Source organism: Camarhynchus parvulus, unplaced genomic scaffold (assembly GCF_901933205.1).
Source record: "Camarhynchus parvulus unplaced genomic scaffold, STF_HiC, whole genome shotgun sequence".
Taxonomy (NCBI): Eukaryota; Metazoa; Chordata; class Aves; order Passeriformes; family Thraupidae; genus Camarhynchus; species Camarhynchus parvulus.
The window spans coordinates 1508-10095 of NW_022147703.1; the positions used below are offsets into that span (position 1 = coordinate 1508).

An 8588-nucleotide genomic window follows, 5' to 3' on the forward strand; every position below is an offset into this window, starting at 1 on the left:
GCCTAGCATTCTGCTGTTGTCTTCAGTGTTTTGAAACTTAAGAAACAACGTTACTTTTCCTTTTTTGATTGTTGTTTCTCGACGCAGTATACTTGAACCTGATAGATAACTAGGAAAGAAGAAGCCGTTGCTAAATGTAGTTTTGATATTGTAGGACAGAAGGAATTTTGCAGGTGGCTTCCTGAATACAGAATTTATGCATCTGTCCTGTGTCCTAATATCCTTTGAGGAAATAATGCCTTAGAAACGGTTGCACAGGCCAGACAGTGTAATTTAGGATTTGAAAAACAAAACAAACATAAAAACCTCAGAAAACGAAAAAGGAACAAAAAATCTTAAAGAAAGAAAACAAAGTACCAAAAAATCTTCAAAAACCACACAAAGCTACTCCAACCCTTTTTTTTATGTTTCAAATTCTGGTTTTAGTTTTTTATTCCCCTTTCTTTATCATATAACTTGAAGACTTTTCTTTCAGGTATGTTTTAGTATTTCGTTTCGTTTTGGGTTTTTAAAATTGTCCCGAAATTTCCCCCCAAGCCAGAAAGAATGGACTTGATCACAGGGTAGGTCTTCTCTGACAGGAAGGGTTCTATTGTTTTATGGCTCATTGCTATCTTCTGAAGTACTGTACAAAGGAGAACCCCGTATAAGCGCAGCCTGTAGTGTGTTAAGGTGTGTGAAGCAATTTTGAAGGCGTGTCTGGAGAATGGGATGAAATCAAGGTGCTCCTGAGCAGCCTGGGATGTGCAGCTCGAATATAATATGGTCCAAAATTTTAGTGTTGTCCCTATTCTGCGGAATGCAGGGAGTAACCATTTTCACTATTAATAATTATTTCTGAGCATACGTGGAGTTGTTTTAACCTGCTGAATGGGTGAGGAGAAAGTCCTTGAAGACGGACTGGTCTAAAAGACTGTGCAGTGCAGGAAGGATATTGAGGTTCAGGGCCTAAGGAAACAATATGAGCATTACTATGCATGTGATATTCTAAGAGCGTATTTTATCACATTTATTGAAAGTTTTTGGGTGCGGCAGAAATACTGCAACCCCAGAAGGTCTATTAAATGTCTATAGTGATGAGCTGGATGGTCGAGTAAGAGGTCGACTGTAGGATAGCCGAGGGAGCGGGTTCCCACAGGACGGGACTCAACCTTTCCGAGGCTACTGTCCCCTTACCGCGAGCTGCCTGTGAGCGAGGCAGGAGCGCAGCGCTCGGTGCCTGCAGTGCCGGGAGGAGGCTGCGGGCGCCGCTGTTGACCGAGAGGAGCGAGAGGAAGCTCGGAGCGCTACAGCCCCGCCCGCTGCGGACCCGCTCGATCGCCGGATCCCTGGTTCGGCAGCCCGGCGGTCTGCGATCGTTCTCACATTGCGGATAGGTGCAGGAGGGGAGGAGAAAGAGGCTACGACAGGGGCTGGTGAGCGCAGAGTCTTGTAGGAAACCTCAGCAAGCGCGGGTACCAGAGCAGCAGGCGACAGTGGAGAGCTGCCGCGGCTGAGATGTGCGCGGCGGGGAGGCGCTGGGGCCGGCGGCAGCGAGCTCTGCTCTGGGCCGTGCTGCTGGCGGCGTGGGAGGCGGCGTGGGGGCAGCTGCGCTACTCGGTGCCCGAGGAGATGCCCAAGGGCTCCTTTGTGGGCGACGTGGCCAAGGACCTGGGGCTGCAGCTGCCGGAGATCCGAGATCGCGGCGTCCGCATTGTAGAAAGAGGTCAGACGCAGTATTTCGCTCTACACGGGAAGACGGGACATTTAGTGACGGCAGAGAGGATCGACAGAGAGCAGCTGTGTCGGCTGGTGGAGAAATGCGTGCTGCGCTGTGAACTGATAGTGGAGGGGGAAATGAAGTTTTATGAAATCGAAGTGGAGATCACAGACATTAACGACAACGCCCCCAGCTTCAAGGAAATCGAACTGGAACAGAGGGTGAGCGAGGCGACAGCCCCGGGGTCACGGTTTCCCCTACCAGACGCTCACGATCCGGACTCTGGCCGGAATTCCCTGCAGAGCTACGAGCTGAGCGGTGACGAGCACTTCTCGCTGGCCGTGCAGGCGGGCCCCGGCGGCGATCAGCGTCCCGAGCTGGTGCTGGCGAAGGCGCTGGACCGGGAGGAGGCGGCGTTTCACGAGCTGCTGCTGAGGGCGAGCGACGGCGGCGATCCGGCACGGACGGGCACGGCTCGGATCCGCGTGACGGTGCTGGACGCGAACGACAACGCGCCCGTGTTCAGCCAGGCGGAGTACACGGTGCGTGTGCCCGAGGACGTGCCCGTGGGCTCTGTCCTCGTCACTGTCACGGCTACCGACGCTGACGAGGGGGCGAACGGACACATCAAATACAGATTACACAGAATTACAGAAGGGGCATCCGAACTTTTTCACCTTGAAACACAGACAGGAGAAATAACCCTTAAGAAGAACTTAGACTTCGAGGACATTGCCTCATTTGAAATGGAGGTGCAGGCGCGGGACGATGGAGAGCTATTCGATGCTGCCAAAGTCACGATCTCCGTGACAGACGTAAACGACAATGCCCCTGAACTGACAGTATCCTCTGCATTGAATGAGATCTCTGAGGATGCGCCGTCGGGGACAACGGTCGCCCTGCTACACGTAAATGATCGAGACTCGGGGGCCAACGGCGAGGTGCGCTGCTCGCTCGACAGGGGCGTCCCATTCCGGCTTCAAAGGTCGCAGGGGAATTACTATCGCGTGGTGACAGCGAGAGAGCTGGACCGGGAGCAGGTGTCGGAGCACAACGTGACGGTGCGGGCGGCCGACGGCGGGTCGCCGGCGCTGCAGAGCAGCGCGGTGCTGGCGCTGCGGGTGCTGGACGTGAACGACAACGCGCCGCTGTTCTTGGAGGAGCGCTACAGCGCGCGGCTGGCGGAGAACAACGCGGCGGGCGCGCTGGTGCTGACGGTGCGCGCCACGGACGCGGACTGGGGGCAGAACGCGCGCGTGCGCTACCGGCTGGCGGAGGGGCGGGTGCGGGGCGCGCCGCTGTCGTCGTACGTGTCGGTGCAGGCGGAGACGGGCGCGCTGTACGCGCTGCGCTCCTTGGACTACGAGCAGCTGCGCGAGCTGCAGCTGTGCGTGCTGGCGAGGACGGCGGCGCGCCGGCGCTGAGCAGCAACGTGTCCGTGCGGCTGCTGATCGTGGACGAGAACGACAACGCGCCGCAGGTGCTGTACCCGCCGCCGGCCGCAGCGGCGGGCTCGGGCGCTGCGGCCTGGTCGGGCGTGGAGCTGGCGCCGCGGCGCTCGGAGGCCGGCGCGCTGGTGGCCAAGGTGGTGGCGGTGGACGCGGACGCGGCCAGAACGCCTGGCTGTCCTACGAGCTGGCCAAGGCCACGGGCCGGGGCTCTTCCGCGTCGGGCTGCACAGCGGCGAGGTGCGCACGGCGCGCTCGCCGCTGGCCCGCGACGACGCGGCGCGCCACAGCCTGCTGGTGCTGGTGCGGGACCACGGGCGGCCGGCGCTCTCGGCCACGGCCACGCTGAGCGTGCTGCTGGCCGACAGCGTGGCCGAGCTGCTGGCCGAGCTGGCCAGCGCGCCCGACGACCAGGCGGCGGCGCGCCGGGCCAGCCGGCCGCCAGCCTGACGCGCTGGCTCGTGCTGGCCGTGGCCGCCGTCTCGTGCCTCTTCCTGGCCTTCCTGCTGCTGCTGCTGGCGCTGCGCCTGCGCCGCTGCCACCGCCAGCACCTGCTGCCGCCCGACAGCGGCGCCTTGCGCGGCGTGCCCGTCTCGCACTTCGTGGGCATCGACGGCGTGCGCGCCTTCCTGCACTCCTACTCGCACGACGTGTCGCTCACGGCCGACTCGCGCAAGAGCCACCTGCGCTTCGGCCGCCAGCTGCTGCGACACCCTCCCGGCCCGGCCGCCGCCCGACGAGCCCGCGCCGCTGCTCGGGGACGACGACCCCACAGCCGCCCTCCCCGCGGCCCCTGCCCCTCCCTCGGTGAGTTCCTCTGTCTCAGTTTTCTCCGCGACTCTTTCCTGTGATGCTGCACTGCCCTTTCCCCGCCGTGTTCTCTGGCTTGCATAAGAGATTTTGTCTAAAAGCATGGTAAAGTTTCCTTTAGTGAAGTTTTGGAGGCTGGTCCCCATTGCTGTCACTATGTGAACATGGGGTGGGACCTCCGCCTGACAATAAGTGAAGAAGGAAGGAGGGAGAAGGCTGCTGGAGGCAGGCTGTGGTCAGGTCGGCGGTTTGGGTATCGATCAGTTTCCAGGTGTTGTTCTCCTGTGTCAGCTGTGCTGTGTAGAATCTTTGTTCCTGATAGCATTAGATCTTCTGAAGGGATGGATCACATTATTGAGAAATACAACTTTTTAGCAGGCTTGCATATCTTCCCAAGAGCACACATGCTTGAATAGGTAGAATGTGTCTTGAACAAAACGCTGATGGCTTTGCATGGAACCTCTGTGCACGTTGTTATCAGCCTTCATCGCTCTCCATGATACATAGTGGAGATCAGCAGGAAAAGTGTTTGCATCATCCATACTTTGGTCTTTGTCGCCAAGAGAGGATAGGACCAGGAGACAAGTGGTCCTTGATGATGTCTGTCTACCTGTTATGAAGATGAAAGATCCTCTTGAAGATGTGCTTCTTTGAAAAGCCTGTGTGTGGCTGTTTGCGGAGGAGGAAATGCAGGAGGAAATGGCAGAACTGGTTTGGTTTGTAATTGTATTTTAAGGTAGAGCTATGTCAGATGGACCTGGATAAGCCTTGGCTATAAAATATTTAGCATGGCAAAAGACTTGCCTGGATGGGAAGGGAGATATTCAAGGTGCAGTGGGAGATACAAGGTGGGCATAATTCCCTGTGAGCAGATATTCACTGAATAGGTGCCTCCTGGAAGACTGCTTGGCTTTTCCTTTGAGACCCATGAAGTCTCTTCACAGAACTTCAGTGAGCAGCAAATGTAGCTTCCATAACACAGAGAGGTACAGATAGCTGTGTGAAATTGGTGCTGGGAAGAAAAATGGTCTGGGGAAGTGGGCCTCCACTGTCACATGTTTTTATGACAGATGGGTGAAAGGACACCATGGATGGTGTGAAGGGTTGGAAATCTGAGTGCTGTGAGCTGTTTGTCTGCTGAAAGACTCAAGGGAATGTTTTCTTCCATTCCCTGTCCACTTCCTATCTCTAGGATGAAGCAATGTGGGGTTCTTCTTCCCCAAGTAATTGTCTAGAATTTCTGTATTCCAGTTGCATGGAGAACCCTGGCAGATTCTTGCTGAGTATTTTCATGTCATCATGATTGTGTCACTGCAAAGCTTAATTTTGTACTTATGACAAATGGGGTATGGGAATTGCAAGCTGTGCATTCAGTGCCTATAAACAATGTTATCAATCATCTACTCTGAGTTATATAACCCAGAAGAAAGTTGTGAGCTCTTCAGTTCTGCAGGCGTTAACTTTCTGTCTCATTCTTCTGATGTTCTGAAGATGGTTCTTTCATGGTTATAGGTGAAAAGACAGAGACATTTCCATAGGCATGTTTCTTAAAATGTCACTTTAATAAATGTTTTTTCTGGTCCCATGTCTCGGATGTGAAGTCAAATATGATCCATGGTAAGTAGATACTGTCTGATCAACTTTCATTTTTGGGTAGCCTCTCCAAATTCTGAAGATCTGTACTCACCATGGGAGCTGTGAAGGGTTGGGAGGGAGTGTTGGATGTGTTATGTGTGAGTTGGTCCTGTTGGAGACATGGCATGTGTTTTGTTGATCCCCAGGGCTATTGCTGGCCTTCTGAAAATGAGTCAGGAGGAGTCTTATGATTTTCAGTTGTGTGGTTTGGACTGAAATGGCCTAGTTTGGGTTCCATATTCCTTTGCATCAAGAGTGGAAGTCACACATGCTTTGAGGAGTCCATGTGCTGAAGAAAGGTGATGTTGCCTTTGAGGTGATTCTTGCATGTGTGGGTCTTTGACAGAGCTGGTAATAATTTATGGCCTATATAACATTTCCCAGTTGATGAAGTAATATGGAAGAGCATAATAATTTAGTTGTGGTGCTTGGGCTCTGAGAAGCTGTGCACACGAGTTTTCTTCTAATGATGTCTGCATGCAAAATTTGCTGTCATGTTATGTTTGGCCAGAGAGAAGATGTCTGTGTATGCAGACACAACGGGGCTGGTGCTGGAGTTCACTGTGATACAGTTCAAAATGAATGAATGAACTGTGTCCAGTTCTGTTTGTCCTGGTATTTAGATGAGGCCCCCAGCTGTGGTTCCAAGCTTTTTCTTCCTCTTACTACCCAAGGAAATGACAGTCTGGGGCCTGTGGAGTGACTCCTGTGTTAGGCCCCTGTGTATTGGTTACAGTTGAGTTTGCTGAGTTGTGTATATACTGCAGGTGACCCAATCTGAAATGTGAGGCCATGGCTGATACTCTTCTGGTGTTTTCCCATTCTTGGCTGGGTTCATTTCAGTTCTTTTGGATAATTTGGTTAGCTTGGGTTGGGTTGTTTGTTAATTTGCTTGTGTTTTTGTCAAGGAGTAAAGCTGAATTTGTCTGGCAGTCTTGCAAACTGCAAAACATATAATTTTCCAGTAGGGAGAGTATCTCTCATCCATCCCTTGAAGCTGTACATGTAATCATAGTATTCTAGAAACACAAAATCAGAGAATGGTTTGTGTTGCAAAGGACCTTAAAGGTCTTCTTGTTCCAGCTGCTCTGCCATGGGCAGGGACATCTTCCACCAGAGCAGGTGGCTCAGAGCCCCAGCCAGCCTGATCTTGAATATTTCATTCAAGAAATACAACTTCATGAATGGACCTTTCCCCAGGGTGTTGCTTTGTCTGTGGGCAGCATGGAACCAAAATTTTGGTTTGTGTTGATGGTGAAAGTGAAGGCTGTGAATGCAGAGTGAGGAGGGTGAGAGCTCAGTTCTGTGCCAGGCAAATCGGGGACTCAGTGTGGGGTTGGCAGCGAATTGGTTTGATTTCATGCTTGGTGCCAAAATCAGTACCATTGCTGTTCTGTTCTGATCCTGATGTCTCTGTCGCAATGCCCATTTAAAAAGGGGGGGGGAGGTTTTGAGGGAAGAGCTTTGGGTTTGGTTGATAAGGGGACTGAAAGGTTTGTCTTCAAACGAAGAAATGATCCTTGTGTAGGGTTTCGTTTTTTTTTTTTTTTTTTTAAGTTTAAGGAATGGGGGTTTTTATGGGCCATGTTTGCACGAAATTTTTTAAAAGGGGGGTTAAAAATTTTTCGTGTGGGTTGTGAAAAAAAGAATATTCCGAAGTTTTGGAATTTTAAAATTCAGTAGAAAGGTTTCCGCCATGAAAGGTGGGTTTAAACCCAAAGTTAAAAAAAAAATTGTTTACCTTAAAGGCCCTTTTTTTCCTTTTCGGGGAATTGGGAAAAATGAAAATTTAATAGTCAAAAAAAAATAAAATTTTTCTGGTCTTTGGCGGGTTTAATTTTTGGCTATTATAAATAATTCACCCAGAAAGAAAGGGCAATTCCAAAAATGGTTTTTGGTTTTAATTTTTTGGTGGTAAATCAATTTTAAGATGGCTGAATTATTTCTTTACTGCCCTGCCAAAATTTGATTTATTTCAATTAATGAAAAGAATCCTTAAAATTCCCAGGTAGAAAAGCTGCGGTGTAAAAGAAAGCAGGCCCGGCGGGCCGTGGGCGGCCCCCGGGGCCCTGGGCGGGGCCCCCCCCCCGGGGCCGCCGGGGCGTGGGGCCGGCGCGCCCCCGGGCCCGGGGCCGCCGAGCGGGCCCCACCGCCGCCGCCCCCGCCCCCCCCGGGCGCCCCCCCGGCCCCAGGGGCGGGCCCCCCGGCCAGGGGGGGGGCGGGGGCGGCCGGGGGCTTTGCGGGGCGGGGCGGCGGCGGCCCGGGGACGGGGGGCCGGGGGGGCGGGCGCGGCACGGGGGGGGGTGGCGGTGGGGCGGGGGCGGGGCGGGCCGGGCGGCCCCGGCGGCGGTGCTCGGGGGGTGCCGGGCGGGGCGGGCTCCCCCGCCATCCCGGCGGCCAAGGGGCTGCCGGGGGCCCGGGGGGCCGGGGCCGGCGGACCAGGCGGCCGGGGGGCGAGCGGGGGCAATTTCCGGTGTGAGGGCGGCCTGTACGGAACAATACCGGGGGATGGGGGATGGCACCTCCCGTCCTTCAGGCTGGTGAAACCCAAATTTTGTTGATGGCATCAGTGTGCAACTGGCCAGAAGGTGCGGACTCGGTGGTAATTAATCCCCCCTCTTCGGTTTTCCCGGAGAGGCCCGGACCGGAGCAAAGCCTGGCCTGACTTACCAGCTGACAACCCCCTTCCTATTGAAGGGGGGGGAAACTTGCCGGGGTGCGGAAAGGGTTGGACCAAACAACCTTTGGGTCTCGGGGAGTGGCAGGGGATCCCCGGTGGGTTCGTTCCCGTTACAGGCCACGACAACCCACCCGTTTAGAAAAGTCTAAGGGGTGCGGGAATTTGTGGGGCCGGTGTTCAAAGGGGCCGAGCGGAAGGAAAAAAGGCAGGTTCCCTATCATTCACCGCCCGGACACCCCGGCGTTACGTGCAGGGCCAGTCAGGACGGGTTCCCCATTTCGGGGAAAAAATCCTTGGGCTGGAGGGGGGGGGACTT

The 8588-nt window shown here is 54.2% G+C and overlaps 1 pseudogene; it reads left to right on the forward strand.

Annotated features, from left to right (window-relative positions):
- The first annotated feature begins 650 nt into the window (after nucleotides 1-650).
- Nucleotides 651-6033, forward strand: LOC115915851 (annotated as a pseudogene).
- Nucleotides 6034-8588: the final 2555 nt, after the last annotated feature.